Here is a 16314-nt window from a genome sequence, read left to right on the forward strand (position 1 = left end):
AAAGTATCCAAAACACCTATTTATTTCCGAATTAAATATTTCCAAGAAGAAATAAATTGGGACAGCATTATAGTATCCATCCACATGTATTCTTGTTATTTCTTTTTGTTTCAAAGAGATACATTTTGCTTGGACTCTGTGCAGACTCGATGTGTCCAGGGCCCAGGGCCAACAGGAGAGAGAGTGGGGTGACGAGGGAGAGGAAGAAGCTGATGACGAAGTTTCACCCCGTACCGAGGTGGAACTGCGCCCAGGTAGCGCCACCATGGGGATGTAGCTCAGTGGTAGAGCGCATGCTTCGCATGTGTGAGGCCCCGGGTTCAATCCCCGGCATTTCCACGAGGTGATATTTTGCCAGTGGACAATTTTACTCTTTTAACGGAATATGTAGGATATTTAGGCTAAACACAACCGAAGAATGCGCTTTTTGTTGAAAAAATAAAGCTGTAAAAATTTGGCCAATTTTAGCCAAAAATGGCATTGTTTAGTATGCCGATTTTCTTCATGGGACGTGAAGATTTCATGGTGAAATTTCCCACTTTTAACGGAATGTATAGGATTCTAAGGCGTAACACAACCGAGGAATGCACTTTTTGTTGAAAAATACAGCTGTGAAAATTTGCCTAAATTTTGGTAAAAATATGGCATATGCAGATTTGATTTTTGGCGTGTGAAAATGTATTGGTGAAATTTACCACTTTTAACGTAATATATGGGATTCTAAGGCTAAACACCACCGATTAATGAATTTTTTGTTGAAACATAAATCTGTAAAATTTTGGCGAATTTTGGCCGAAAATGGCATAGGTTAGTATGCCGATTTGCCTCTTTTTTACATGAAATTTTCATGGTGAAATTTCCCACTTTTAACGGAATATATAGGATTCTAAGGCTATACACCACCGATGAATGCATTTTTTCTGGGGAAAATAAAGCCGTGAGAATTTGGCCAATTTTGGCCAAAAATGGCATACGTTAGAATGCCGATTTGCTTCATGGGACGTGAAGATTTCATGGTGAAATTTCCCACTTTTAACGGAATTTATAGGTTTCGAAGGCTAAACACAACCGAGGAATGTACTTTTTGTTGAAAAATAGAGCTGTAAAAATTTGGCGAATTTTGGCCAAAAATGGCATAGGTTAGTATGCCGATTTGCCTCTTTTTTACTTGAAATTTTCATGGTGAAATTTCCCACTTTTATCGGAATATATAGGATTCTAAGGCTATACACCACCGATGAATGCATTTTTTCTGGGAAAATAAAGCCGTGAAAATGTGGCCAATTTTGGCCAAAAATGGCATACGTTAGAATGCCGATTTGCCTCTTTTTAACTTGAAATTTTCATGGTGAAATTTCCCACTTTTAACGGAATTTATAGGTTTCAAAGGCTAAACACAACCGAGGAATGCATTTTACAGGTAGGAACACTATGTTCCACACTGCCCACCAGGGATTTTTTGTCTGTCTGTCGTGCATAAATAAATATATAATATTAACAGATTTTTGATTGGTGGAGACCTACTGCCGGGTACGGAGAGGGGAGGTGGCTAAGGAAGGTGGGAGTCAGGAGAGGGGCATGAGGGGGGGGCAGAGGAAGGGGCCTAAGGGAGGGGGGTTCAGGGGAGGGGCCTAAGGATATGGGGGGGAGGGGGAGGGGCCTAAGGGAAGGGGGGTCAGGGGAGGGGCCTAAGGGAGGGGGGAGTCAGGAGAGGGGCCTAAGGGAGGGGGCAGAGGAGGGGCCTGAGGGGGAGGGGCAGAGGAGGGGCCTAAGGATATTGGGGGGAGGGGTCAGGGGAGGGGCCTAAGGGAAGGGGGGTCAGCGGAGGGGCCTGAGGGAGGGGGGGTAAGGGGAGGGGACGGTAGCTAAGGGGGCTGGCTACCTGGCTGCCAGCGTGGTGGGGATGTAGCTCAGTGGGAGAGCGCACGCTTTGCATGTGTGAGGCCATGGGTTCAATCCCCGGCATCTCCATGTTGGAAGCTTTATTTAATACATTTTTCTAACAAAGGTTTAATTCCAAAATCAATTGGCTGTATTTTTTTTTCGATTTAAAGCTTTCGTGACTGCAGGGATTCATCTTCTTGCTTTTTTCGGTAAAGTCACGTAGAAGGGAAGTAATAAAATAATAAAAATAAACATAATAAAATAATTCTCACGACGTTTCGGCCACAACGCAAGCAGCCGTCCTCAGGTGAAAACCAGGTCTGTCTCCCCGACATGGTGACATTTCCCACTTTTAACGGAATTTATAGGTTTCGAAGGCTAAACACAACCGAGGAATGTACTTTTTGTTGAAAAATAGAGCTGTAAAAATTTGGCGAATTTTGGCCAAAAATGGCATAGGTTAGTATGACGATTTGCCTCTTTTTAACTTGAAATTTTCATGGTGAAATTTCCCACTTTTAACGGAATATATATGATTCTAAGGCTATACACCACCGATGAATGCATTTTTTCTGGGAAAATAAAGCCGTGAAAATGTGGCCAATTTTGGCCAAAAATGGCATAGGTTAGTATGCCGATTTGCCTCTTTTTAACTTGAAATTTTCATGGTGAAATTTCCCACTTTTAACGGAATATATAGGATTCTAAGGCTATACACCACCGATGAATGCATTTTTTCTGGGAAAATAAAGCCGTGAAAATTTGGCCAATTTTGGCCAAAAATGGCATAGGTTAGTATGCCGATTTGCCTCTTTTTTACTTGAAATTTTCATGGTGAAATTTCCCACTTTAAACGGGATTTATAGGTTTCAAAGGCTAAACACAACCGAGGAATGCATTTTACAGGTAGGAACAATATGTTCCACACTGCCCACCAGGGATTTTTTGTCTGTCTGTCGTGCATAAATAAATATATAATATTAACAGCTTTTTGATTGGTGGAGACCTACTGCCGGGTACGGAGAGGGGAGGTGGCTAAGGAAGGTGGGAGTCAGGAGAGGGGCATGAGGGGGGGGCAGAGGAGGGGCCTAAGGGAGGGGGGTTCAGGGGAGGGGCCTAAGGATATGGGGGGAGGGGTCAGGGGAGGGGCCTAAGGGAAGGGGGGTCAGGGGAGGGGCCTAAGGGAGGGGGGGTAAGGGGAGGGGCCGATAGCTACAGGGGCTGGCTACCTAACTGCCAGCGTGGTGGGGATGTAGCTCAGTGAGAGAGCGCACGCTTTGCATGTGCGAGGCCATGGGTTCAATCCCTGGCATTTCCATGTTGGAAGCTTTTATTTAATTCATTTTTCCAACAAAGGTTTAATTCCAAAATGAATTGGCTGTATTTTTTTTTCGATTTAAAGCTTTTGTGACTGCAGGGATTCATCTTTTTGGTTCTTTCGGTAAAGTCACGTAGAAGGGAAGTATTAAAATAATAAAAATAAAACATAATAAATTAATTCTCACGACGTTTCGGCCACAACGCAAGCAGCCGTCCTCAGGTGAAAACCAGGTCTGTCTCCCCGACATGGTGAAATTTCCCACTTTTAACGGAATTTATAGGTTTCGAAGGCTAAACACAACCGAGGAATGTACTTTTTGTTGAAAAATAGAGCTGTAAAAATTTGGCGAATTTTGGCCAAAAATGGCATAGGTTAGTATGCCGATTTGCCTCTTTTTTACTTGAAATTTTCATGGTGAAATTTCCCACTTTTCACGGAATATATAGGATTCTAAGGCTATACACCACCGATGAATGCATTTTTTCTGGGAAAATAAAGCCGTGAAAATTTGGCCAATTTTGGCCAAAAATGGCATAGGTTAGTATGCCGATTTGCCTCTTTTTTACTTGAAATTTTCATGGTGAAATTTTCCACTTTTATCGGATGAATGCATTTTTTCTGGGGAAAATAAAGCCGTGAAAATTTGGCCAATTTTGGCCAAAAATGGCATAGGTTAGTATGCCGATTTGCCTCTTTTTTACTTGAAATTTTCATGGTGAAATTTCCCACTTTAAACGGGATTTATAGGTTTCAAAGGCTAAACACAACCGAGGTATGCATTTTACAGGTAGGAACAATATGTTCCACACTGCCCACCAGGGATTTTTTGTCTGTCTGTCGTGCATAAATAAATATATAATATTAACAGTTTTTTGATTGGTGGAGACCTACTGCCGGGTACGGAGAGGGGAGGTGGCTAAGGAAGGTGGGAGTCAGGAGAGGGGCATGAGGGGGGGGGCAGAGGAGGGGCCTAAGGGAGGGGGGTTCAGGGGAGGGGCCTAAGGATATGGGGGGGAGGGGTCAGGGGAGGGGCCTAAGGGAAGGGGGGTCAGGGGAGGGGCCTAAGGATATGGGGGGGAGGGGTCAGGGGAGGGGCCTAAGGGAAGGGGGGTCAGGGGAGGGGCCTAAGGGAGGGGGGGTAAGGGGAGGGGCCGATAGCTACAGGGGCTGGCTAGCTAGCTGCCAGCGTGGTGGGGATGTATCTCAGTGGGAGAGCGCACGCTTTGCATGTGTGAGGCCATGGGTTCAATCCCCGGCATCTCCATGTCGGAAGCTTTTATTTAATAAATGTTTCCAACAAAGGTTTAATTCCAAAATCAATTGGCTGTATTTTTTTTCTATTTAAAGCTTTCGTGACTGCAGGGATTCATCTGCTTGCTTTTTTCGGTAAAGTCACGTAGAAGGGAAGTAATAAAGCAATAAAAATAAACTTAATAAAATAATTTTCACGACGTTTCGGCCACAACGCAAGCAGCCGTCCTCAGGTGAAAACCAGGTCTGTCTCCCCGACATGGTGAAATTTCCTACTTTTAACGGAATTTATAGGTTTCGAAGGCTAAACACAACCGAGGAATGTACTTTTTGTTGAAAAATAGAGCTGTAAAAATTTGGCGAATTTTGGCCAAAAATGGCATAGGTTAGTATGCCGATTTGCCTCTTTTTTACTTGAAATTTTCATGGTGAAATTTCCCACTTTTCACGGAATATATAGGATTCTAAGGCTATACACCACCGATGAATGCATTTTTTCTGGGAAAATAAAGCCGTGAAAATTTGGCCAATTTTGGCCAAAAATGGCATAGGTTAGTATGCCGATTTGCCTCTTTTTTACTTGAAATTTTCATGGTGAAATTTTCCACTTTTATCGGATGAATGCATTTTTTCTGGGGAAAATAAAGCCGTGAAAATTTGGCCAATTTTGGCCAAAAATGGCATAGGTTAGTATGCCGATTTGCCTCTTTTTTACTTGAAATTTTCATGGTGAAATTTCCCACTTTAAACGGGATTTATAGGTTTCAAAGGCTAAACACAACCGAGGAATGCATTTTACAGGTAGGAACAATATGTTCCACACTGCCCACCAGGGATTTTTTGTCTGTCTGTCGTGCATAAATAAATATATAATATTAACAGCTTTTTGATTGGTGGAGACCTACTGCCGGGCACGGAAAGGGGAGGTGGCTAAGGAAGGTGGGAGTCAGGAGAGGGGCATGAGGGGGGGGCAGAGGAGGGGCCTAAGGGAGGGGGGTTCAGGGGAGGGGCCTAAGGATATGGGGGGGAGGGGTCAGGGGAGGGGCCTAAGGGAAGGGGGGTCAGGGGAGGGGCCTAAGGATATGGGGGGGAGGGGTCAGGGGAGGGGCCTAAGGGAAGGGGGGTCAGGGGAGGGGCCTAAGGGAGGGGGGGTAAGGGGAGGGGCCGATAGCTACAGCGGCTGGCTACCTGGCTGCCAGCGTGGTGGGGATGTAGCTCAGTGGGAGAGCGCACGCTTTGCATGTGTGAGGCCATGGGTTCAATCCCCGGCATCTCCATGTCGGAAGCTTTTATTTAATACATTTTTCCAACAAAGGTTTAATTCCAAAATCAATTGGCTGTATTTTTTTTCTATTTAAAGCTTTCGTGACTGCAGGGATTCATCTGCTTGCTTTTTTCGGTAAAGTCACGTAGAAGGGAAGTAATAAAGCAATAAAAATAAACTTAATAAAATAATTTTCACGACGTTTCGGCCACAACGCAAGCAGCCGTCCTCAGGTGAAAACCAGGTTTGTCTCACCGACATGGTGAAATTTCCCACTTTTAACGGAATTTATAGGTTTCGAAGGCTAAACACAACCGAGGAATGTACTTTTTGTTGAAAAATAGAGCTGTAAAAATTTGGCGAATTTTGGCCAAAAATGGCATAGGTTAGTATGCCGATTTGCCTCTTTCTTACTTGAAATTTTCATGGTGAAATTTCCCACTTTTCACGGAATATATGGGATTCTAAGGCTAAACACCACCGATGAATGCATTTTTTCTGGGGAAAATAAAGCCGTGAAAATGTGGCCAATTTTGGCCAAAAATGGCATAGGTTAGTATGCCGATTTGCCTCTTTTTTACTTGAAATTTTCATGGTGAAATTTCCCACTTTAAACGGAATTTATAGGTTTCAAAGGCTAAACACAACCGAGGAATGCATTTTACAGGTAGGAACAATATGTTCCACACTGCCCACCAGGGATGTTTTGTCTGTCTGTCGTGCATAAATGAATATATAATATTAACAGCTTTTTGATTGGTGGAGACCTACTGTCGGGTACGGAGAGGGGAGGTGGCTAAGGAAGGTGGGAGTCAGGAGAGGGGCATGAGGGGGGGGCAGAGGAGGGGCCTAAGGGAGGGGGGTTCAGGGGAGGGGCCTAAGGATATGGGGGGGAGGGGTCAGGGGAGGGGCCTAAGGGAAGGGGGGTCAGGGGAGGGGCCTAAGGGAGGGGGGGTAAGGGGAGGGGCCGATAGCTACGGGGGCTGGCTACCTAGCTGCCAGCGTGGTGGGGATGTAGCTCAGTGGGAGAGCGCACGCTTTGCATGTGTGAGGCCATGGGTTCAATCCCCGGCATCTCCATGGCGGAAGCTTTTATTTAATTCATTTTTCCAACAAAGGTTTAATTCCAAAATCAATTGGCTGTATTTTTTTTTCGATTTAAAGCTTTTGTGACTGCATGGATTCATCTTCTTGGTTCTTTCGGTAAAGTCACGTAGAAGGGAAGTAATAAAATAATAAAAATAAAACATAATAAAATAATTCTCACGACGTTTCGGCCACAACGCAAGCAGCCGTCCTCAGGTGAAAACCAGGTCTGTCTCCCCGACATGGTGAAATTTCCCACTTTTAACGGAATTTATAGGTTTCGAAGGCTAAACACAACCGAGGAATGTACTTTTTGTTGAAAAATAGAGCTGTAAAAATTTGGCGAATTTTTTTTTACTTGAAATTTTCATGGTGAAATTTCCCACTTTTAACGGAATATATAGGATTCTAAGGCTATACACCACCGATGAATGCATTTTTTCTGGTAAAATAAAGCCGTGAAAATTTGGCCAATTTTGCCCAAAAATGGCATAGGTTAGTATGCCGTTTTGCCTCTTTTTAACTTGAAATTTTCATGGTGAAATTTCCCACTTTTAATGGAATATATAGGATTCCAAGGCTATACCCCACCGATGAATGCATTTTTTCTGGGGAAAATAAAGCCGTGAAAATTTGGCCAATTTTGGCCAAAAATGGCATAGGTTAGTATGCCGATTTGCTTCATGGGACGTGAAGATTTCATGGTGAAATTTCCCACTTTTAACGGAATTTATAGGTTTCGAAGGCTAAACACAACCGAGGAATGAACTTTTTGTTGAAAAATAGAGCTGTGAAAATTTGGTCAAATTTGGGCCAAAAAATGGCATAGGTTATTATGCAGATTTGATTTTTGGCGTGTGAAAATGTATTGGTGAAATTTACCACTTTTAACGTAATATATGGGATTATAAGGCTAAACACCACCGATGAATGCATTTTTTCTGGGGAAAATAAAGCCGTGAAAATTTGGCCAAATTTGGCCAAAAATGGCATAGGTTAGTATGCCGATTTGCCTCTTTTTAACTTGAAATTTTCATGGTGAAATTTCCCACTTTAAACGGGATTTATAGGTTTCAAAGGCTAAACACAACCGAGGAATGCATTTTACAGGTAGGAACAATATGTTCCACACTGCCCACCAGGGATTTTTTGTCTGTCTGTCGTGCATAAATAAATATATAATATTAACAGCTTTTTGATTGGTGGAGACCTACTGCCGGGTACGGAGAGGGGAGGTGGCTAAGGAAGGTGGGAGTCAGGAGAGGGGCATGAGGGGGGGGCAGAGGAGGGGCCTAAGGGAGGGGGGTTCAGGGGAGGGGCCTAAGGATATGGGGGGGAGGGGTCAGGGGAGGGGCCTAAGGGAAGGGGGGTCAGGGGAGGGGCCTAAGGGAGGGGGGGTAAGGGGAGGGGCCGATAGCTACGGGGGCTGGCTACCTAGCTGCCAGCGTGGTGGGGATGTAGCTCAGTGGGAGAGCGCACGCTTTGCATGTGTGAGGCCATGGGTTCAATCCCCGGCATCTCCATGGCGGAAGCTTTTATTTAATTCATTTTTCCAACAAAGGTTTAATTCCAAAATCAATTGGCTGTATTTTTTTTTCGATTTAAAGCTTTTGTGACTGCATGGATTCATCTTCTTGGTTCTTTCGGTAAAGTCACGTAGAAGGGAAGTAATAAAATAATAAAAATAAAACATAATAAAATAATTCTCACGACGTTTCGGCCACAACGCAAGCAGCCGTCCTCAGGTGAAAACCAGGTCTGTCTCCCCGACATGGTGAAATTTCCCACTTTTAACGGAATTTATAGGTTTCGAAGGCTAAACACAACCGAGGAATGTACTTTTTGTTGAAAAATAGAGCTGTAAAAATTTGGCGAATTTTTTTTTTACTTGAAATTTTCATGGTGAAATTTCCCACTTTTAACGGAATATATAGGATTCTAAGGCTATACACCACCGATGAATGCATTTTTTCTGGTAAAATAAAGCCGTGAAAATTTGGCCAATTTTGCCCAAAAATGGCATAGGTTAGTATGCCGTTTTGCCTCTTTTTAACTTGAAATTTTCATGGTGAAATTTCCCACTTTTAATGGAATATATAGGATTCCAAGGCTATACCCCACCGATGAATGCATTTTTTCTGGGGAAAATAAAGCCGTGAAAATTTGGCCAATTTTGGCCAAAAATGGCATAGGTTAGTATGCCGATTTGCTTCATGGGACGTGAAGATTTCATGGTGAAATTTCCCACTTTTAACGGAATTTATAGGTTTCGAAGGCTAAACACAACCGAGGAATGAACTTTTTGTTGAAAAATAGAGCTGTGAAAATTTGGTCAAATTTGGGCCAAAAAATGGCATAGGTTATTATGCAGATTTGATTTTTGGCGTGTGAAAATGTATTGGTGAAATTTACCACTTTTAACGTAATATATGGGATTATAAGGCTAAACACCACCGATGAATGCATTTTTTCTGGGGAAAATAAAGCCGTGAAAATTTGGCCAAATTTGGCCAAAAATGGCATAGGTTAGTATGCCGATTTGCCTCTTTTTAACTTGAAATTTTCATGGTGAAATTTCCCACTTTAAACGGGATTTATAGGTTTCAAAGGCTAAACACAACCGAGGAATGCATTTTACAGGTAGGAACAATATGTTCCACACTGCCCACCAGGGATTTTTTGTCTGTCTGTCGTGCATAAATAAATATATAATATTAACAGCTTTTTGATTGGTGGAGACCTACTGCCGGGTACGGAGAGGGGAGGTGGCTAAGGAAGGTGGGAGTCAGGAGAGGGGCATGAGGGGGGGGCAGAGGAGGGGCCTAAGGGAGGGGGGTTCAGGGGAGGGGCCTAAGGATATGGGGGGGAGGGGTCAGGGGAGGGGCCTAAGGGAAGGGGGGTCAGGGGAGGGGCCTAAGGATATGGGGGGGAGGGGTCAGGGGAGGGGCCTAAGGGAAGGGGGGTCAGGGGAGGGGCCTAAGGGAGGGGGGGTAAGGGGAGGGGCCGATAGCTACAGGTGCTGGCTAGCTAGCTGCCAGCGTGGTGGGGATGTATCTCAGTGGGAGAGCGCACGCTTTGCATGTGTGAGGCCATGGGTTCAATCCCCGGCATCTCCATGTCGGAAGCTTTTATTTAATTCATTTTTCCAACAAAGGTTTAATTCCAAAATCAATTGGCTGTATTTTTTTTCCGACTTAAAGCTTTTGTGACTGCAGGGATTTATCTTCTTGGTTCTTTCGGTAAAGTCACGTAGAAGGGAAGTAATAAAATAATAAAAAAAAAAACATAATAAAATAATTCTCACGACGTTTCGGCCACAACGCAAGGAGCCGTCCTCAGGTGAAAACCAGGTCTGTCTCCCCGACATGGTGAAATTTCCCACTTTTCACGGAATATATAGGATTCTAAGGCTATACACCATCGATGAATGCATTTTTTCTGGTAAAATAAAGCCGTGAAAATTTGGCCAATTTTGCCAAAAAATGGCATAGGTTAGTATGCCGATTTGCCTCTTTTTAACTTGAAATTTTTATGGTGAAATTTCCCACTTTTAACGGAATATATAGGATTCTAAGGCTATACACCACCGATGAATGCATTTTTTCTGGGAAAATAAAGCCGTGAAAATTTGGCCAATTTTGGCCAAAAATGGCATAGGTTAGAATGCCAATTTGCCTCTTTATAACTTGAAATTTTCATGGTGAAATTTCCCACTTTTAATGGAATATATAGGATTCTAAGGCTATACACCACCGATGAATGCATTTTTTTTGGGGAAAATAAAGCCGTGAAAATTTGGCCAATTTTGGCCAAAAATGGCATAGGTTAGTATGCCGATTTACCTCTTTTTTACTTGAAATTTTCATGGTGAAATTTCCCACTTTTATCGGAATATATAGGATTCTAAGGCTATACACCACCGATGAATGCATTTTTTTTGGGGAAAATAAAGCCGTGAAAATTTGGCCAATTTTGGCCAAAAATGGCATAGGTTAGTATGCCGATTTGCCTCTTTTTTACTTGAAATTTTCATGGTGAAATTTCCCACTTTTATCGGAATATATAGGATTCTAAGGCTATACACCACCGATGAATGCATTTTTTCTGGGGAAAATAAAGCCGTGAAAATTTGGCCAATTTTGGCCAAAAATGGCATAGGTTAGTATGCCGATTTGCCTCTTTCTTACTTGAAATTTTCATGGTGAAATTTCCCACTTTTCACGGAATATATGGGATTCTAAGGCTAAACACCACCGATGAATGCATTTTTTCTGGGGAAAATAAAGCCGTGAAAATGTGGCCAATTTTGGCCAAAAATGGCATAGGTTAGTATGCCGATTTGCCTCTTTTTTACTTGAAATTTTCATGGTGAAATTTCCCACTTTAAACGGAATTTATAGGTTTCAAAGGCTAAACACAACCGAGGAATGCATTTTACAGGTAGGAACAATATGTTCCACACTGCCCACCAGGGATGTTTTGTCTGTCTGTCGTGCATAAATGAATATATAATATTAACAGCTTTTTGATTGGTGGAGACCTACTGCCGGGTACGGAGAGGGGAGGTGGCTAAGGAAGGTGGGAGTCAGGAGAGGGGCATGAGGGGGGGGCAGAGGAGGGGCCTAAGGGAGGGGGGTTCAGGGGAGGGGCCTAAGGATATGGGGGGGAGGGGTCAGGGGAGGGGCCTAAGGGAAGGGGGGTCAGGGGAGGGGCCTAAGGGAGGGGGGGGTAAGGGGAGGGGCCGATAGCTACGGGGGCTGGCTACCTAGCTGCCAGCGTGGTGGGGATGTAGCTCAGTGGGAGAGCGCACGCTTTGCATGTGTGAGGCCATGGGTTCAATCCCCGGCATCTCCATGGCGGAAGCTTTTATTTAATTCATTTTTCCAACAAAGGTTTAATTCCAAAATCAATTGGCTGTATTTTTTTTTCGATTTAAAGCTTTTGTGACTGCATGGATTCATCTTCTTGGTTCTTTCGGTAAAGTCACGTAGAAGGGAAGTAATAAAATAATAAAAATAAAACATAATAAAATAATTCTCACGACGTTTCGGCCACAACGCAAGCAGCCGTCCTCAGGTGAAAACCAGGTCTGTCTCCCCGACATGGTGAAATTTCCCACTTTTAACGGAATTTATAGGTTTCGAAGGCTAAACACAACCGAGGAATGTACTTTTTGTTGAAAAATAGAGCTGTAAAAATTTGGCGAATTTTTTTTTTACTTGAAATTTTCATGGTGAAATTTCCCACTTTTAACGGAATATATAGGATTCTAAGGCTATACACCACCGATGAATGCATTTTTTCTGGTAAAATAAAGCCGTGAAAATTTGGCCAATTTGGCCCAAAAATGGCATAGGTTAGTATGCCGTTTTGCCTCTTTTTAACTTGAAATTTTCATGGTGAAATTTCCCACTTTTAATGGAATATATAGGATTCCAAGGCTATACCCCACCGATGAATGCATTTTTTCTGGGGAAAATAAAGCCGTGAAAATTTGGCCAATTTTGGCCAAAAATGGCATAGGTTAGTATGCCGATTTGCTTCATGGGACGTGAAGATTTCATGGTGAAATTTCCCACTTTTAACGGAATTTATAGGTTTCGAAGGCTAAACACAACCGAGGAATGAACTTTTTGTTGAAAAATAGAGCTGTGAAAATTTGGTCAAATTTGGGCCAAAAAATGGCATAGGTTATTATGCAGATTTGATTTTTGGCGTGTGAAAATGTATTGGTGAAATTTACCACTTTTAACGTAATATATGGGATTATAAGGCTAAACACCACCGATGAATGCATTTTTTCTGGGGAAAATAAAGCCGTGAAAATTTGGCCAAATTTGGCCAAAAATGGCATAGGTTAGTATGCCGATTTGCCTCTTTTTAACTTGAAATTTTCATGGTGAAATTTCCCACTTTAAACGGGATTTATAGGTTTCAAAGGCTAAACACAACCGAGGAATGCATTTTACAGGTAGGAACAATATGTTCCACACTGCCCACCAGGGATTTTTTGTCTGTCTGTCGTGCATAAATAAATATATAATATTAACAGCTTTTTGATTGGTGGAGACCTACTGCCGGGTACGGAGAGGGGAGGTGGCTAAGGAAGGTGGGAGTCAGGAGAGGGGCATGAGGGGGGGGCAGAGGAGGGGCCTAAGGGAGGGGGGTTCAGGGGAGGGGCCTAAGGATATGGGGGGGAGGGGTCAGGGGAGGGGCCTAAGGGAAGGGGGGTCAGGGGAGGGGCCTAAGGATATGGGGGGGAGGGGTCAGGGGAGGGGCCTAAGGGAAGGGGGGTCAGGGGAGGGGCCTAAGGGAGGGGGGGTAAGGGGAGGGGCCGATAGCTACAGGTGCTGGCTAGCTAGCTGCCAGCGTGGTGGGGATGTATCTCAGTGGGAGAGCGCACGCTTTGCATGTGTGAGGCCATGGGTTCAATCCCCGGCATCTCCATGTCGGAAGCTTTTATTTAATTCATTTTTCCAACAAAGGTTTAATTCCAAATTCAATTGGCTGTATTTTTTTTCCGATTTAAAGCTTTTGTGACTGCAGGGATTTATCTTCTTGGTTCTTTCGGTAAAGTCACGTAGAAGGGAAGTAATAAAATAAAAAAATAAAAACATAATAAAATAATTCTCACGACGTTTCGGCCACAACGCAAGGAGCCGTCCTCAGGTGAAAACCAGGTCTGTCTCCCCGACATGGTGAAATTTCCCACTTTTCACGGAATATATAGGATTCTAAGGCTATACACCACCGATGAATGCATTTTTTTTGGGGAAAATAAAGCCGTGAAAATTTGGCCAATTTTGGCCAAAAATGGCATAGGTTAGTATGCCGATTTGCCTCTTTTTAACTTGAAATTTTTATGGTGAAATTTCCCACTTTTAACGGAATATATAGGATTCTAAGGCTATACACCACCGATGAATGCATTTTTTCTGGGAAAATAAAGCCGTGAAAATTTGGCCAATTTTGGCCAAAAATGGCATAGGTTAGAATGCCAATTTGCCTCTTTATAACTTGAAATTTTCATGGTGAAATTTCCCACTTTTAATGGAATATATAGGATTCTAAGGCTATACACCACCGATGAATGCATTTTTTTTGGGGAAAATAAAGCCGTGAAAATTTGGCCAATTTTGGCCTCTTTTTTACTTGAAATTTTCATGGTGAAATTTCCCACTTTTATCGGAATATATAGGATTCTAAGGCTATACACCACTGATGAATGCATTTTTTTGGGGGAAAATAAAGCCGTGAAAATTTGGCCAATTTTGGCCAAAAATGGCATAGGTTAGTATGCCGATTTACCTCTTTTTTACTTGAAATTTTCATGGTGAAATTTCCCACTTTTATCGGAATATATAGGATTCTAAGGCTATACACCACCGATGAATGCATTTTTTCTGGGGAAAATAAAGCCGTGAAAATTTGGCCAATTTTGGCCAAAAATGGCATAGGTTAGTATGCCGATTTGCCTCTTTTTAACTTGAAATTTTCATGGTGAAATTTCCCACTTTTAACGGAATTTATAGGTTTCAAAGGCTAAACACAACCGAGGAATGCATTTTACAGGTAGGAACAATATGTTCCACACTGCCCACCAGGGATTTTTTGTCTGTCTGTCGTGCATAAATAACAGCTTTTTGATTGGTGGAGACCTACTGCCGGGTACGGAGAGGGGAGGTGGCTAAGGAAGGTGGGAGTCAGGAGAGGGGCATGAGGGGGGGGCAGAGGAGGGGCCTAAGGATATGGGGGGGAGGGGTCAGGGGAGGGGCCTAAGGGAAGGGGGGTCAGAGGGAGGGGCCTAAGGATATGGGGGGGAGGGGTCAGGGGAGGGGCCTAAGGGAAGGGGGGTCAGGGGAGGGGCCTAAGGGAGGGGGGTAAGGGGAGGGGCCGATAGCTACAGGGGCTGGCTACCTAGCTGCCAGCGTGGTGGGGATGTAGCTCAGTGGGAGAGCGCACGCTTTGCATGTGTGAGGCCATAGGTTCAATCTCCGGCATCTCCATGTCAGAAGCTTTTATTTAAGTCATTTTTCCAACAAAGGTTTAATTCCAAAATCAATTGGCTGTATTTTTTTTTCGATTTAAAGCTTTTGTGACTGCAGGGATTCATCTTCTTGGTTCTTTCGGTAAAGTCACATAGAAGGGAAGTAATAAAATAATAAAAATAAAACATAATAAAATAATTCTCACGACGTTTCGGCCACAACGCAAGCAGCCGTCCTCAGGTGAAAATCAGGTCTGTCTCCCCGACATGGTGAAATTTCCCACTTTTAACGGAATTTATAGGTTTCGAAGGCTAAACACAACCGAGGAATGTATTTTTTGTTGAAAAATAGAGCTGTAAAAATTTGGCGAATTTTGGCCAAAAATGGCATAGGTTAGTATGACGATTTGCCTCTTTTTAACTTGACATTTTCATTGTGAAATTTCCCACTTTTATCGGAATATATAGGATTCTAAGGCTATACACCACCGATGAATGTATTTTTTCTGGGAAAATAAAGCCGTGAGAATTTGGCCAATTTTGCACAAAAATGGCATAGGTTAGTATGCCGATTTGCCTCTTTTTAACTTGACATTTTCATGGTGAAATTTCCCACTTTTATCGGAATATATAGGTTTCAAAGGCTAAACACAACCGAGGAATTCATTTTACAGGTAGGAACAATATGTTCCACACTGCCCACCAGTGATTTTTGTCTGTCTGTCGTGCATAAATAAATATATAATATTAACAGCTTTTTGATTGGTGGAGACCTACTGCCGGGTACGGAGAGGGGAGGGGCCTAAGGAAGGTGGGAGTCAGGAGAGGGGCCTGGGGGGGGGGGCAGAGGAGGGGCCTAAGGGAGGGGGGTTCAGGGGAGGGGCCTAAGGATATGGGGGGGAGGGGGTCAGGGGAGGGGCCTAAGGGAAGGGGGGTCAGGGGAGGGGCCTAAGGATATGGGGGGAGGGGTCAGGGGAGGGGCCTAAGGGAAGGGGGGTCAGGGGAGGGGCCTAAAGATATGGGGGGGAGGGGTCAGGGGAGGGGCCTAAGGGAAGGGGGGTCAGGGGAGGGGCCTAAGGATATGGGGGGGAGGGGGTCAGGGGAGGGGCCTAAGGGAAGAGGGGTCAGGGGAGGGGCCTAAGGGAGGGGGGGTCAGCGGAGGGGCCTGAGGGAGGGGGGGGTAAGGGGAGGGGCCGATAGCTAAGGGGGCTGGCTACCTGGCTGCCAGCGTGGTGGGGATGTAGCTCAGTGGGAGAGCGCATGCTTTGCATGTGTGATTCCATGGGTTCAATCCCCGGCATCTCCATGTCGGAAGCTTTTATTTAATTCATTTTTCCAACAAAGGTTTAATTCCAAAATCAATTGGCTGTATTTTTTTTTCGATTTAAAGCTTTTGTGACTGCAGGGATTCATCTTCTTGGTTCTCTCGGTAAAGTCACGTAGAAGGGAAGTAATAAAATAATAAAAATAAACATAATAAAATAATTCTCACGACGTTTCGGCCACAACGCAAGCAGCCGT

General features: G+C 43.7%; 6 non-coding genes across 6 annotated transcripts; all 6 read left to right on the forward strand.

The window, feature by feature from the left end:
• The first annotated feature begins 267 nt into the window (after positions 1 to 267).
• TRNAA-CGC (transfer RNA alanine (anticodon CGC)) lies at positions 268 to 339 on the forward strand. The gene has a single exon. It is a non-coding gene; the product is annotated as a tRNA-Ala (tRNA).
• A 1560-nt stretch (positions 340 to 1899) lies between these two features.
• Positions 1900 to 1971, forward strand: TRNAA-UGC (transfer RNA alanine (anticodon UGC)). Its single transcript has one exon. It is a non-coding gene; the product is annotated as a tRNA-Ala (tRNA).
• A 3690-nt stretch (positions 1972 to 5661) lies between these two features.
• TRNAA-UGC (transfer RNA alanine (anticodon UGC)) lies at positions 5662 to 5733 on the forward strand. Its single transcript has one exon. It is a non-coding gene; the product is annotated as a tRNA-Ala (tRNA).
• Positions 5734 to 6728: 995 nt separating this feature from the next.
• TRNAA-UGC (transfer RNA alanine (anticodon UGC)) lies at positions 6729 to 6800 on the forward strand. The gene has a single exon. It is a non-coding gene; the product is annotated as a tRNA-Ala (tRNA).
• Positions 6801 to 8257: 1457 nt separating this feature from the next.
• Positions 8258 to 8329, forward strand: TRNAA-UGC (transfer RNA alanine (anticodon UGC)). Its single transcript has one exon. It is a non-coding gene; the product is annotated as a tRNA-Ala (tRNA).
• Positions 8330 to 11588: 3259 nt separating this feature from the next.
• On the forward strand, positions 11589 to 11660 carry TRNAA-UGC (transfer RNA alanine (anticodon UGC)). The gene has a single exon. It is a non-coding gene; the product is annotated as a tRNA-Ala (tRNA).
• Positions 11661 to 16314: the final 4654 nt, after the last annotated feature.

The sequence above is a fragment of the Lampetra fluviatilis genome, chromosome 76 (assembly GCF_964198595.1).
Source record: "Lampetra fluviatilis chromosome 76, kcLamFluv1.1, whole genome shotgun sequence".
In the NCBI taxonomy this organism is placed as follows: domain Eukaryota; kingdom Metazoa; phylum Chordata; class Hyperoartia; order Petromyzontiformes; family Petromyzontidae; genus Lampetra; species Lampetra fluviatilis.